At 44.6% G+C, this 15,843-nt stretch overlaps 1 protein-coding gene across 5 annotated transcripts in view; it reads right to left on the bottom strand.

The window, feature by feature from the left end:
* The window catches only part of nrip1b (nuclear receptor interacting protein 1b), a 36,333-nt gene that overhangs the window by 4,524 nt on the left and 15,966 nt on the right, over window positions 1-15,843 (bottom strand). The window contains exon 1 of one of the 5 annotated variants that reach the window (XM_042431872.1): window positions 14,339-14,357. The exons of 2 other annotated variants lie outside the window; for them this stretch is intronic. The gene's annotated coding sequence lies outside the window, so the exon portion shown is untranslated. Of the gene's footprint in view, window positions 1-7,283; window positions 7,415-14,338; window positions 14,358-15,843 lie in introns of those variants that run through there. 2 more of the 5 variants (XM_042431869.1, XM_042431871.1) reach the window with 2 other exon arrangements.

Here is a 15,843-nt window from a genome sequence, read left to right as displayed (position 1 = left end):
TTATGCAGCTTGTCATTTCAGTGGATTATCCCCCCCTACCACCTCCTGCTCCTTATGCACTTGAGCGGCATCTCACACGACGCAACCCTCAGTCTACACAAAGCAAGAGCCACCCACCCACTCACCCACATGCACACAAGTAAGCATTAAGCATTAATGCCTAGGCACAAGCATGAATATGTGTATGAGGACATGCATACATGTGCAGGATATTCTTAAACATACACAGAATGAGTGAAAATCATTCTGTTGGCTACTCAGTGTCACCACTGCATTATCTTTATCAACACCTGGCCAGAGTCAATCCTTCATCAAGCTTATCTCTTTAGTGACTGTATTGTTTTTAAATGAGAAAACAATAGCAAAACATGAAATGAATTGATGTTTACAGGTACTGTACAAAGGCAGTGGAGAATCACAGCAAGGATATGGCTAACAGACATGCTGTACTCGACCGTCAAGTGTGTGTGTGTGTGTCTGTATTTTTTCTGTGTGTATATTGAGGGTTGGGGGTGGCTTAAGGATCAGGTGCACCTGTCACACCACACCACTGTCAGGAGGGCAGAGTCAGTGACACCAGGGTGAGCATTGTGCCAGTTGCCATGACAGTGTCAGTGGCGCTGCCCTGGGAGACCTCTGCTCTGAACCCTGTCAGCGTGGTTTCCGTGGATACAGGACACCTCCGACAGTCCTGGCCGCATCCCATAAAGGTTAATTAATACAGAGTTTCCACCTCGCCTCAGCTGCTGTCCGTGTCCTTTCCCCGATGCTGTCCTCACCTTTGGTGTCCGCTGAGTGGACCAACATAGCAGGTTACACAACAGGACAGCAGCCCTTGATTATGACGAAAGGCCATGGCAACCCATGCAGCCGCCAGCCTAAATACTTCACAGAGAGTAGCAGCGAGGGCCAAAAACAACGAAGCAATAGGCTTCTAATCAGGCTGAAATCCATCCCCGTGGCCAAGGTCCACAGGTTGTCATGACATTAAGGGCAACAAGGTGGTACTTTTAATTCCACCTTGAAAATGAGCCGGGATTAAAAGCTGGATTTAAGTTGATCAGTGAGCAATTAAGTCTGAGTAACGGTAAGAAAACAATCAGGTTATCTATTTTAAGACCTCCTAAAACTAAAAGGTCCAAAGGTTAATGAGACTCTTCATAATGTGTTGCATTGTATAGAAAACAATAAATGACACTGAAATTGGCCCATCGGCATCAATTACAGTTCACGGCCATCTTTAAACTGTTGACCTAAATTTGACAACAACAAACGCCAACCTGGTCACACTGGGCCATCTGACGTCTGCTGTCATGCTAATCTTAGATGCTCAGGATTAGGGCTATTTTCCCGCCAATGAGCTTAATGCAATTATATTAGAATGTCCTGTAACACCACGTTTGATCACAGTAAACATGCCCACATGTTTACCTTCAACAGAGCTTGGAAAAAAAAAGGACTAACATGCCATGATACAGCCTTCCAGTTAGTGACATAAAAAAAAAAAAAAAATGTGAATGGAAAAAGAAACACTGACACGGTTTCAACATGGGAAATTCTGTTAATCTCTTCGCTGCTGGCAGTGAACCTTTGGAATTACAGTTGACCTTGTCTATGTTTTTGCCCAAAGAAACTTCAATACAGAGCAGAGTAGGGAGCACAGGGACACTATGACACTGCACTACATTAGTTTATATAGAACAGAGCTACTGCATTCACTATCTCACATAAAGTAGGAATTACTCTGTAAACAAAGTGAGGACCTTCAGGCTCTTGAGAGACATGTAATGACAGAGCCGATGTCAGAGAGCCCTGCTACAGCAAGGGCAAGAAAAAAAAAGATGTTCTCTTCAGTCACAGTGCTCTGTTAACAAATAAATGACCTTAATATAAGGAAAGCTGTCCTCTATACTGAGCCCCTAAAGCATGCAGCCCTCCTCCTTTCCTCTCTTAGGTTGTGTGATGTGTGCATTACTATTACATTATCTCCCCTGGTGTATACATTGAAAATGACCTTACACATCTGTTAACATGTCATCTCATTGGTAGTGGCACCCAAAAAGCCTGACCTCCACCGTCCCCCCCCACCCCCACTCCCCCCTCCCCCACCGTGGGACACCACAGTACCAATGAGCTGCTCTACGGTTTCTGTGGTGATTATCCATTATCCTTGACAATGTCAGCCAATGACAGAGTAGGCACCATTCTAAAGTGATTTTTACCCACTACAGTTGGCCACGTACATGTGAGAGGGAGGGCAAGTGACGGGGAGGGGTGAAAGCTTCATCATCACCACTGGTTGGTCGACTCTTCCTGTGTTTCTCTCTCTCTGTCTTGCTTTTCTTGTACTTAAAAAGACGCCGGGAATATAAAAAGGTCACCGCACCCTCAGCCGCTTCCTAAGATACGTGGAATTACCAGAAGGCCGACATGAAAATGTGCCAATGCAGATGTCACGGATTAGATCTCGCAATGTGACCTTCATTCCTTTCACTGACCTCCAGATAACAACCCCCCTCACCTCCCCCCCTCCTCCTCCTCCACCCACTGACACACAGGCAAGAACACACTTGCCTTTCTTTATCTTAAAAAAAGTAAGTTCCTAAATGACCTTCATTGTCAGGAATGGTAATCCATTTAAGCCATTTAAAATGTATGAGACCAAACAAAAGAATTAAAAAGGGGAAGAGCCAAAGGAGCGGCAGTTAAAGTCAAGGTCATTCATGCCGCCAAGGCTTTTCCACTTGATGCAACAGCTGGTGTCCATGCAAAGCTCTGGGCGTTAATAAAAAGTGACAATGCTGCCCGAGCGGTGTGTATTACTAATGTCTGACACCAGCCTGGCAGATGTGTTCTCCCTGCATTTAAGGGGAGTCAAGGTTAAAGGAATTTAAAAAGGAGAGGCGATGCCTAAACACTATTATATCATGTAATCTGCAGCCCAGCCCTGCTGCACATACTCAACGGGGTAGCTCACTTACACATGCGGCGTGACCGCTATTTGTAAATTCAATATGGCCTGACATGATTAAATAAGACAAAACATAAGCTACCTGACCAATTGTAGTTGTTGCCGAGCCTTCCGCGAGTGAACGAGTGCACCGGAGGAAAGTTGAATTAAAAGCTCTCGTTCACCTTGAGAGGGGTAAACAAGAGAATAACATGCTACCAAACAGCAGGAGAGCTAGAGCAAGAAAATGTTTTTGCAGATAAGTCAATCAGGGCAAATAACACTGAAATGCAATACACAGACACATGCACGCCCACACAATGAGAACTAGGGCACTCTGACCCACTTCTTAGGATGCATTGACCAAACAAGTCATGCATAGCACACACGCCCCCATGTGCACACATACACACACACACACACACACACACACACACAGAAACCCGTGGATGTACCCCACATAAAAAGAAACGCGATACATGAATACTGAAAAGTCAGACCTCTTGTGTTAAGTAGCGCGGGCCATCCGTTGGGAAAACCCATCCCACTCACAGTGAGGAACAGTGTGTGATGACTGAAAGCTAACATTTTCAGACTTGGACAAAATGGGACTGGAGCGCTAAAGTTCTTGGCCTTGTATCTGGCCTTGGATGAAGAGCACGGGGGCGGATTTTAACTTCATCTGTGCTCATCAGTACAAAGAGTTCTTGGGGTTGAGAGAGAGAGCATAGAGGAATTCATGCACACTGATGAGTCATCTAAGCGGTTCAGAGCCCAGCTGACTGTCAGAGGACCCAGCCAACTAGCCAGTGCACTGTATCACTGCACTGTATCACACACCCAGACAGCCTCCCCCCCCCCTTTTACCTTACATGCCTAGGCGGTGCATGGATGTGCTTACAAAAAATGTTTGTGTCCATAGTAAATATTTGTGTGCCATTTGGAAGACCCACCCAAGGGCCATTTCCTGAGTGGCTGCGAATTAGTGCATCAATTAAACACACACACACACATTCCCTCCTTAATGAGCCGTGGCTGCCATCAATCTATACCTGATTCATTTCTATTGGGCTCCGTGGTAATCTTCTGCTTACATCGCCTGTCCAAAATGGTGCTCATTTCCCTCCCGAAAACAACACACATTTTCCATTTGTAAACACTGGTGCTGGAAATAGGAACAGCTGATTGCCCCATGGCCAGCATGCCAAAAGGCAGAGCTAGGCTTTTGAAGCAGACTGCAGTGGTGATGTCTGAGGGAAATGGGCCACTTTGCAATTGAGATCAAATGTCCCACTGTCAGGCTGCCCTGAAAGCTGGATAAAACCAGCTAAAAGACCTTGGCCTTTAATGAATCATTTCCATAATATCCTTGGCATCAGCCCTAAGAAGGCTATTGCCGTGAGTCAGCAAGATGTCTGTCTTTATTGGGTTAAAAGAGTATTGCTTTCCCTCCCCCCCCTTCTTTTTACTGTGAGTAATTTGGGTTGGTTTGGAGAAATATGGTGTGTGACGGAGGTCTAAGTGACAGAGAAAGAAGAGGACATATCTCTGCTATTGTTTTGCCTTTCATAATGCTCCCATTGACCTACTTTCTAGTTTTTAAATCATCCTGATGCTTGCTCTGAGTGAGGTTGGCGAATATTACACAGTACAATGGGTTGTTGAAGGGACATTCCAATAGAATCATCAAAAACACAACTCGGCTATGTTTTTTTTTTTGTTCTATTCAAAGTTACACAATTAAAATAATCTCTTACACCAATTAGATGTATTTAACCCAATAACATAAAACAATTATGTGTAACCTCTTCAGAGAAAATCTCTCAAGCAGCACCAATCCCGTTGGCAGGGCAGAGCTGATTACATGCCAATGACCAGGAGACTTCAATAACATGAGTCCTACGCCTGGCCCCGTTGCCCAACCCAGTACTCACAGAGCAGTAGCTGGTACAACCAACCAGCCGACACCTACACACTCAAAATATTCCTGAGTCTCAGAATCTAAATTAGCATCCAGGTTAATATCTCCACGTTTAAATATAAGTCCGTTGCTTGGTTATCAGGTGACGGTGACGCAAATCTATCTGTACGCCTGTAGGCTGAATTAGTAATCTAACTCATCATCCAGCTACACTTACATTAATCACATGATGCAGCGACAAGATGGCACAAACATCAAGATAAATAAAGTGAAGTGATGATTAATAACTTTGAACTCATGGAGGATGAAGCATACGCCCTGTCAAGAGAACCGCGCCAAAATTAGTAAACGCCCCGCAATACTTTCCCCACAATGCAAGGGTTTAAGGTAACAGAACAAGTAACAATACGCCATCCCGTCACCCCAGAGGACCTCGTTCCCCACCTTGTTGTTACATAACTTGGAGAAGACCCAAGAGTGCGCTGTAGACAGGTAAAACCAGCCGTTTGAGTTAATGTTACATGCCTCATGTGATTCCTTTTCAAGCAAAAAAAACACTGAACAAAAACCACACAAAAAATATGTTCTACCAATGATTAAGCTCGGATAACCCCGTGTTAATTACAATGACATCACTGCCCCCGTGAGCAAAAAGACTAGTAGTGCTGCATGGTCACAAACGCTCACTCTTAAAAGTCCTAATAACGTCCAATATTCCACATAAATAAGAAACACGCTTTATGAATCATTTACATGCTCATGCTGATATGACTATAATAACTACAGAATCCATGTTTTTATTATCTGAGACATTTATCTTTATAATTTACACTAAGAATGTAGGATCTAAAAAAACACATTCACCACCTTTTTTCATACGACAACAAGCGTGAACAATAAGGCGGTGGCTCTTGTTATACTAAAGTTGTGACAATACTTTGGATTTCAGTTTAAAACATGAACCATAACGTGAATAAAGATGGTGAGGTCATCAGACAGTTGTTCACGGAGGAGAACCATAATCTCCAGTTGATCCAGAGATAAATCCATATTCTATACACACACCAGGGAAAAACATGCTTTACTTAGCTTGACCTCCTCCATATATTTAAGTCTGTGCCTCACCACTGAGTCTAAACAGCAGCAACAGCGGTCTGCACTACTTACTAACTACAGTAGGGCCATCTGAGGCCCCGTCTGGACTGTCTGTCCAGTAGTTGGATGTGTCGTCCCTGTTAGGAGCTCATTATTTCAATTTTCTTTAGATTATCATCCCCCCTCTAGATAGTCTACACAAGTCATGTTTAACTGGGTAGAACATTTTTTTTTGGAATTGAAAAGAAAAAATACATTTATTACACAAATAAACTATTTGGTAGATGTGTATAAATATATTTTCTGCTGCAGTGGTCAGGAGGATGATTCAGAGAGGGAATATTCATCTCTGTGAAGTGCAACGAAAGTGACAAGTCAGGCGTATGAAATAATAAACCTACTTCTGTATTTAGACGGGGTCCTTTTTAAAAACAGGTGGATTAGATAAGATTGTGCTTAATCAACTTTCAGTGGTCGTATTCTGTCAGTGGATGGAGGGCTCATGATTCGGGCCAGGCGGCGGGGGGGGAGGAGGAGGAGCGGTGAATATAAAAATGCTTGAAAACGCACTGACAACACAGTACACGCAACTAAAGAGCTAGTCTGATGACTGTGATTGGCTGGGAATTAGAATTTCACAGTGAAAGACAGTAAAAAAAGCAATAATTCAAACTATAATTCAGAATATTTTCTGTATAAAATCTGTACAATTAAAAAAAATGAAGTGAGTGAAGTATTGTATCTAAGTCAATGGGTCTCAATTCTGGGTTTTAATTACTCAAAGTACAGCTGGTTTTCTAGCTAAGCAGAGGTTAATTGCAATTAATTGCCATCACCTGGCAGCCCAGGTGTAATCAGCCCCTGATTGAGTAGCTAGAATGAAAACCAGCAGGGCTCAGGAGCCTGACGACCACAACTCAACCCGTCATTTGAAATGATCAGCATGTTACTGGAAATTATGATCCAGGAAAAATAATTGAATATTTGTTTTATTTCTTTGGGATTGATCAGGTTTCCTTTACTGTAAACACAAGTTACACGCTAATTGTCGTCCTAGGTACAGACAAGCACGAGGCCAAGGCTTGCAGGAAATGAGTCTGTCTTCCCTCAGTCAGCCATTGACTATTAAATCAGACAGAGAGAGAGAGAGAGAGAGCGAGAGAGACAAGGCCAGCACCCGACTGCAACCAGCCTATTATTTCTCCGTAATGAAGTAGATTGAGGAGAAAGAAAACTATCCAGTAGCAAATGTAGTAAAAAGTGCTCAACAGGGTAAAAAAAAAAAAAAAATCCACACTAAGCCAACTGCAAACACACCTATTCTGCTGTGGTTGGGAGGTGAACGCAGACACACATCATGCTCCCCGTACCTTGTCATCCTTAGCTGTGGAGGCTGATACAGGTAAAGTGCAGTAATCAATTTGCTCTACTGGCAGGAGTGCTCCTTGAGAATACTAATCAGGCTCCGGCCCTCCCCTCTTCCCTCGTTCTCTCCATCCCTCCTCCTCCGCCGCCGCCGCCCCCTCTGCCTTTCTCCTTCCTCGTTCACCTTTCTCATGACTTGACACCCCCCCAGTGCCCCAGACCTGACCAAATGCTAAAGGAGGGCAGGCTGTCTTCTGCACAGATAACTGCTGCCACTAATCAAGCCTACGTGCACCGGGGCGTGGGATTAAAAGAGCTTGCACAGCTTGACTCAGGCACTGAATGGTGTTAGCGCGCACACACACACACACACACACATACACACACACATACACACACACACACACGAGGTCAAAATAAAAAACCTATAGGGAAGCCAGCAGCGTCACGTCCTAAAAACGCACACACACACACAAACACACAAGCCTCTGACGAGCAAACAACACAACAAGGTCAACTTAAAAGCTGATGTTAGGTGAACATTCTCGGGCTATAAAAGAACACACACAAGAAGATTAGATCTAAATTTACTCCGCCAGTCAAAACGGGACTCGGTGGTGAGCCACCCATCTCTATCTCTCAGAACACATGTCACGCAGGGAGCTGCAGTGTTGTGTGCATCTAAAGCGAAAAAAGAGGAACAAACTCGACTGTGAATTGACAGGGCCTTAATTCCTGTTCGTTTTTCATTTGGAGAGATGGCTTACAAGGGGGGGGTCTCACCAAATCAAACACATACCGGAGTTGCCTGGAGGCTGTAACAGAGTGTTACACTGCGTGCACACACACACTCCTATCGCTTGCCCGTATATATAGGAGTGTGTGTGTGTGACAGAGAAAGAGAGAGAGACAACGCCACCCTATGCATCAGCAGGGATATTTCATTATGTACATAACGAGTGCCATTAATCGCTCTTAACAAGAGGACACAACCTCACCTTGGCAGTCTAACACGCACAGCAGGAAGGTGGGGGGGGGGGGGGGGGGGGGGGGGGGGGGGTGAGGGGGGGCATGGAAATATCTATAGTGCGCACAGAAATTAAAATTCACCACACTCAAGGATCCGCCGCCTCCTTTTGACCAACCACATCGCGGCCTGAGGGTGTGTGTGGAGGCAAGCCAGCAGTCATATAGAACTTGCTCGTCTGATAGACACATAAAAACACATAAAGAAGTGAAAAAAAAGAAGAAGAAGAAGAAGAGTGGGGGGAAGGGGAGGTGAGGAAATAAATATATAAATAAAAGTGGGGGGGGAAATGCCGCAGTGGCGGTTGCCAGCGGGGGCTCATGCCCTTGACATACTGACACGAGCGGGGGAGGGAGGGAGGGAGGTGCTGTCATGTGACACTCTTGTCATTCGCTTGTCCACCCGCCTGCCCGCCCGGCCACCTGGCAAACACCCCCCCCCCCCCCCCCCCCCCCCCCCCCCCCCCCTCCACCCCACCCCACCCGATCTCCTACCAATATCTTGCCCACCTTCGTGCGACCTCATCCTCCACTGACCTGACGCTGCTTGCCCCCTCCCTCCTCCACCTATGCCCACCGCCCCCCCCTCCCACTCAGCCCCTCTGCAGTCCTAGCACCCCGTCCGCCCCACCCCTAGCGCTCTGTTCCCCCCCTCCGCTTCCCCTCTCCCTCCCCCGCGGCTGTGCAGCAAGGTCAGGCGGGTCACCGTGTCCTCATCTGTAATCCGCTGCCATTCGTCAGCAGCCCCGGCCCAGGCTGGAGGAGAGAGAGGAGAGAGAGGAGAGGCAGGCGCTCCGACGAGGGGAGAATGCCCAATTAGGCAGCTGTCACACACACACACACACACACACACACACACACACACACACACACAGCTCAGCTCAGCACAGCAGAGCAGGAGAGAGAGAAAGAGAGGAAGGGAGGGAGGGAGGGAGGCTGCAGAATCAGCCTACTGTCCACAGACAGAGGGGCGGAATTAGGGGGTGTACATGAATCCTTTCAGCTGTGAGTGTCTGTGTATTGTTTTGGTGTGTGTGTGTGTGTGTGTGTGTGCGTGTGTGTGTGGAGCAGTTGAGGGGGTCAACTACAGTTTAGACATGTATGACTACTATCTGAGGCATGTCAACAGGAGGAGCAGCGGGGCGCGCGGACTTTTTGAGGATACAGTAGTTAAATGAAATTTTATGACAGGCGACTATTCTTATCACAAAATGAAACAAGTGCTGAATATTCTGTGGAGTACCTCTCTTATCTCTAACCACAAGATTGATGAGATGATCAGAGAGAAGTGGCTGGGTGCTACTGGGGGGGGGCAGAGAATAACCGTGGGGCAAAGCTCCCGTCTAACGGCCAGTTGACCGTTTAAACAAATCCAAAGGTCGGGTCAGCACATACCCGACCAGAGTGGACTGTGGACTGGAGGGAAAGCACCAGACTGAAATTCTTTACAGTCCCAGACTAGCAGCAGATATCAAATGGGTGACAAATATCCCATAATTGGATCATTCATCACCGGCGAACACATCTGTTTTGAGTAATGGGAAAACTAATCAGCAAAAATGATACAGAGACGACTCCACGCCGGGCACCAGGAAGATTTATGCTAGAGCGATTCAGGACTCAAGCCTGTACCTATTGATTGTTTAGTCTAAATGCTTTTTCGTTTAATCAAAAGAAAGAGTCAAAATGGTACTATGCCAGCTGGGTGATGAACAGGTATGATCGAATGCCCCGGGGGGTGGGGGGGGCGGAGGGGGGGGGGGGGCACAGAGGCTTTTTTTTTTTTTTTTTTGCTGGAGAGAGAGAGGAGAGAGTCTTTTCCTCACTCTTTTCTTCCTGAGTCCCACTTTATATGCCAAAGTTCATCAGGGTTCAGTGGAGCTTCAAATCCAGCTTTGAGTGGTTAGTGTTCAAAAGGATTGCGTCACAAGTGCGAGGGACACTTATCCAGTAAATCCTGTCTGAGTAGAAAGTACAGTTCATAGGGACTTAGGCTAGATGTCATACAGGCTGGATACATATGTTCCTCCACCCTGGGGGGGGGGGGGGGGGGATTTTCACTTGGCTACAGGTGTCTCTGGGGTCTGTCCTCCCTGCTAGATGGTCAACCTACAGTACAAAATGGAAAGGGAGGACTGTGTGCAGGCAAGAGGAAAAAAAAAAAAAAAAAAAAAAAAAAAAAAAAAGGTCCAGTTCCATTAATATAGTTAGAGCATGCAAAGGGGATAAACAGTGAAATCCTCTGAGCAACACCCCACAGAAAGGACTTTCTCTGCTGCAATTTGAATGTCACTTAATTATTCATCACTGGAAGTGACTTTTTTCCAAGGTACCTACACTCTCATCTTCTATCTATATCCTGTGTATTCTCTATAAACCCCTTTACTGTTAACACTCTCTGTTCATATGTATGTCAATACTAGTAAAGAAATAATGCAAATATATTTTAGAAATTTCTAGGAAAAATAGCAGGTAGCACTTTATTTTAAGTCCCCTATTTTAAGATTTCATAAGCAGAGTACAAACACATTAGATAAATGCTTTCTAACACAGTATAATGCAGCTAGAAGCAGAATATAAGGACATTTTTAAGTGTTTATTAATGTTCAGTATATGCTGTCATTCATTATACACTGGCTCCTACTTATGGGTTATGGTTGTTAGATATACTTACACTTATGTCTGCTAACAACTACATTATAGTGTGTTATAAGTATTTACACCTGCTAATACATGCTAAATACTGGAACTTAAAGTAGTTAGAGTAGAGTTTTACCAAACAGCCTATTTCTGAATCAATAAGATAATAATGTAATACTTTACCTGACATTATATGTGATTGTACCTGCACTGGTACCCTAGAATACTCTCCTTACAACATTACAACATACCACTCATTGATTGTGGTTACTTTGATGTGCTGGAGAGGATTCCAGCATTAACTGCATTTAGTGAAATACAATGTAAATTATATATTACATAATATATATATTCAGCAAATAAAGATGACTGACTACTGTAATCCAATCTTACTGCTAATCTTTGGAACAATGTAATAGGAATACTGTGATACCCCTATGATACTATAAAGTTCATTAAAGTTCACTGTAAAATCCCTGTCAAGCCCCTATAGGAACACTTTAGTCATTTCTGTGAGGCTGTATCACTGTGTGACTCCACCCATCTCTGTGATTGTTATTATAATGACTCAGTGTTTTGTCGGCCAGTTCTTGCTCCGTTCTTCCAACACTGAAAGCACCTAAAGTGCTCCCAAAGTCTACAGATTGTAATCTGTGATGTCATATTGATGCATAGCCTGAAGCTGCTCCATTAACGGCCTGGGAGACTGACTTTGTGGACTCATACAATGTCTGCCTGTACTTTTACATCTACGGAGGAAATTTAGATGATAGTAAGGCTATTAGTTCTGTTCCAGAAAACATAGCCTTATGCCTGTCCAAAAATCATCCACTTTACATTCACCTTGTACTTCTCTTCTAACTCATTGTATGTGAGCAGTATACTGGTGTAAAATCATAGAGGAGGACATATTTCTCATTTCTGGCTATGGATAATAAAAACTGCACTGGTCCAGAGGAGTAACACATTCTCTTACTGAAATGCAGCTGCATAAAATAATAATTGAATTATATTATAATTCGATACATTATTCAGGGAAATCCTCTTCACTTCTGAGTCAGGGTGAGCTACATAGCAGAGCCCTGGACTGGAACTGGTAGTGATCCAGTGTTTTTCTTAATGACAATTCAGTGCAGCATCCAGCGTGCTGCCAAAAACATGGAAGTGAACCCCAGGTCCTTCAGCTAAAGGCTGATCTCTGAACTCTCTACACCACCCTGCTGCCCTAAGTGCATCCCTCATAAGTACAGCTGTGTGCTGTCGTAGGACGAGACCACGTTCTCACCATGCAGCCATACAGTGTAATGGGCACTGCAAACTGATACCTGATTGACCGATGGACACATGACTACAATGTAAACATAAAGTGGACGAGCGAGTCAGCCCCTGGATACTAGATACTACACTCTATTATCTGGATGATATTCAGTTATGGGCTTTGTTTTTATCATATCAACACCATCAGAGCTAATAAGAGGGACTGCTATTGATACTGCAAATTTTACAAATATGACACTAGCAAAACATGATGGACGTCATCGCAATTAACTCAACTGTCAAAAAAGGAATAAGAAAAATACATATCAAGATACTGTTTCAGATAAAAATTATATATATATATATATACACACACACACACACACAAACACACACACGCATATACATGTAAATACATATATATATATAAAAAAATATAGTGATTCTAACAAAATATAACATATAACTTGATATATGAAATTGATATATGGATACAAAGTGCAAAGTAAATACAAAGACGTTCTGTTTCATAATATTTAGTGTTATATTATACTATATACACTATATACTATATTTGGCCTCATAAATTGTAATAGTGGTGCCACATCTCTGCTTTGACACTATAGTGTAAAGCTAGTTGTTATTTTGTTATTAGCTTAGCTGCGGCGGTAACATCACTCTGATCCGGTGGCCACTTTCTTTTCCAGACTCGGATTCAACGGTGCAATACTAGACCTCCTGTCATGAAACTAGTTTTCTTCCAAATATATTGATGTAAGTGTTGAGTAGTATGATATTTAATGTCTGCTTTTCTCTACTGCTTGCGTAACGTGTTAGAGTGTTGGGAAAGCCGCATTTTACCGTCATTGAAGGCGCTGCTACTGAAAATGAGGAAATGTAGTCTAAAGCAGATCTCCAAGCCAGATGACGCATTTTGTGTCACCTGGTTTTGCTTTAACAAGTTCTACTCAAGTGTCCCAGTAAGTCATGACAGTGTGACAGTGAACCAGCATGTGCAACACCAGGACTCTGAAACTGAGGCAGCTAAATGGAATTCAGCCATCATTAATGTTATCATTTACACCTGTGCTTTTCCTACTGTGACGTGTCCAAATGTCTTCTGGGCAGAAAGACTATTGTCAGTAATCGGCATCGACACCTGACCTCAGTTCAAGTATATTTCTGTCATGAGGGGAAACGCTGGTGTTAAATGAGCACTTCAGGAACCCACCGGGAAAGTAGGATAACTTAGTTTTATAGACTTAACATCATTAAATGCTAAGTAATTATACCAAACATATTCACATTGTAGGCTTTTAGCTGCTGGCGTTAATCAATATGACTTACAATAACAGAAAAAGTTATCAACATTAAACTCCTGGACCTGTGACCACGTCTCTACTATCCATTTGAAACCACCTGCTGATAAGCCATAGTGGGCTTATGGAGTACAGTCTGCTCTGTGGTCAAAAAAAAAAAAAGGTGAATTTCACTTCAGCTGAAACTCACTTTAGCCTAAACCCTCTACAGAAGAACATTTGGAGGCGACTGTCATTGGTTTGCTGTCCCTTTAAATAACTTTAAGACCCTTTTTCTCTTCTCAACCTCCCTCCCCTGAGGTTTATCACTGTGACTCTTCTCTCTTCCATCTTTCCCCCTCTCTCCCTCTCTCTCTCTCTCTCTCTCTCTCTCTCACACACACACACACACACACACACACACTCACACACACACGAATGCCTGTATGTGTGGCTGGCAACTACAAAGCAGTTAGCCAAGCATCTCTTGGCTCTGTGCAGAGAGAATAAGACACTCTCATTACTGCCCTTAAAAAGCTCTTGCCCTCACAAAATCCACTATGGACCCAGACACCGGTGCAGAAAGTCACAGGAAAGATTCAAGGAGTGAAAGGCTACTTTTTTTCCCTTACAACTCAATTCTGTGTGGTGTGTGTGTGTGTGTGTGTGTGAGTGAGTGTGTTTGTGTGTGTGTGCATGTCTGTGGTTGATGGCTTTCTGCCCCCCCCTCCCTCCCCGTTCCCCTTTCCTGTTCCTCTTTAATGTCACAGGGCTGGCTCATATGACCTTGAGCAGCAGCGTTGGCACGGCAAGAGCGAGAGCTGCCTCGCCTGCGGGCGCCCTTGAACTGGATCTGCAAGACAAAAAAAAAAAAAAAAAAAAAAAAAAACCTTCACGCGGCCTGATAGACATCTCAGCCCTCCTCCTACTCCCCCCCCCCCTCACCTATCCTCCCTCTTTCTCCTCAGCTCTTTTATTCAATCTACGCCACTCCTTATCTGTTCCCCCTGGTGGGAAGAGATTTATCAGGATGCTGTATCTTTAACCTCTCTATCAGACGGAGATAGAAACAGAATTTCAAAATGTCTGACCGGCCTGCGCGGATTTATTTTTAAACCCCCGCCTCCTCCTCCTTCATGCGCAAGCCCTGTGCCATTTCAGGAAAGGGGATGGGGGGGGGAGGGGGGAGGGGGGGGGGTTGCTTTATGGAATACACCTGTGTGATGAGATGGCCATCCACTCCAGAGGTGTTTACGTACAAGGAAATTCCAGACTGTGTTTCCTCCCCGCTCTGCTCTGAGCCATTGGCACAGTGACCTGTAGCTTCAAAACAAATATCCCTGCCTCTGTTCCAAAGATGAGCCTCTGGCTTACCAGCCTATCAAGGTTCTCTGATTTTGAGAGGGGGTGGTGTCTCAGAGCCAATGTTTTGACAGGTTGATGACGGCCTGCTGGGTCCCGACGAAGACCTCTGATTTTCCAGAGTAAACACCGCGGAGTGCAGAGTCCAAAGTCTGGCTCTGCACTGTCAAACTCTGCTCTTGCATGGGCATAGCCTACTGTAAAAGTACAAAGAAGGGTTTTTATCAGCATGCAAATATTGCAGCACCCTTCCAGCGACTGCAACTCAGGGCACCAAGGTTCAAGTAATACAGTAAATATTTGCATTGCTCTGTTAGAAGCAATGTGTTCAATCCTGGGTGTTTGAAAATTCATAGAAGACCTTTTCTTTTGAACATAACACACACACATACAGTGTGTGTGCAGAGGATGGTATTGGAGGTTTGAACACTCAGAGACTGGCCTAGCCCTCCTACTGCTTCTCTTCATGCCTGACCTTTCAAAACTGTAATGTTATCACATGTCATACGCAGGCCTGCTGGAAACCATCTGCTAAAGGCGCTGTGGTGGCTCCCTATCACCAAAAAAAACAAAAAAACAACACAACACTGGCTCGAGTGGCCAAGTACTGGTTCTGACTGGTTTACTGCTCAGCATGTCTCACCTTCACACACACACACACGCACACACACACACACACACACACAGAGAAAAACAGACGGTCCCACACATACGCCCCCTCAGAGGCTGTTGTTGAGCGACATGAGCCATGAGCAGTCTCCTCAATTAGCGTTAAGGGGCTTTCGCACAGAGACATGAAGTTCTGGGGCTAAGAATAACATTAGACAGGTCTGCTGCCCGGCAGTGGCAGGGCTCGGGAGCTGTGGCACCGAGGAGAGCCGGGTGTGTGTACTAACCGGAGACTTGCTGCTAATCCGATCCCCCGCCAT

The sequence above is a fragment of the Thunnus maccoyii genome, chromosome 13, assembly GCF_910596095.1.
Source record: "Thunnus maccoyii chromosome 13, fThuMac1.1, whole genome shotgun sequence".
Lineage (NCBI taxonomy): Eukaryota > Metazoa > Chordata > Actinopteri > Scombriformes > Scombridae > Thunnus > Thunnus maccoyii.
Note: the sequence above shows the minus strand (reverse complement) of the source record. Positions and strands in the feature narration are given on the sequence as shown.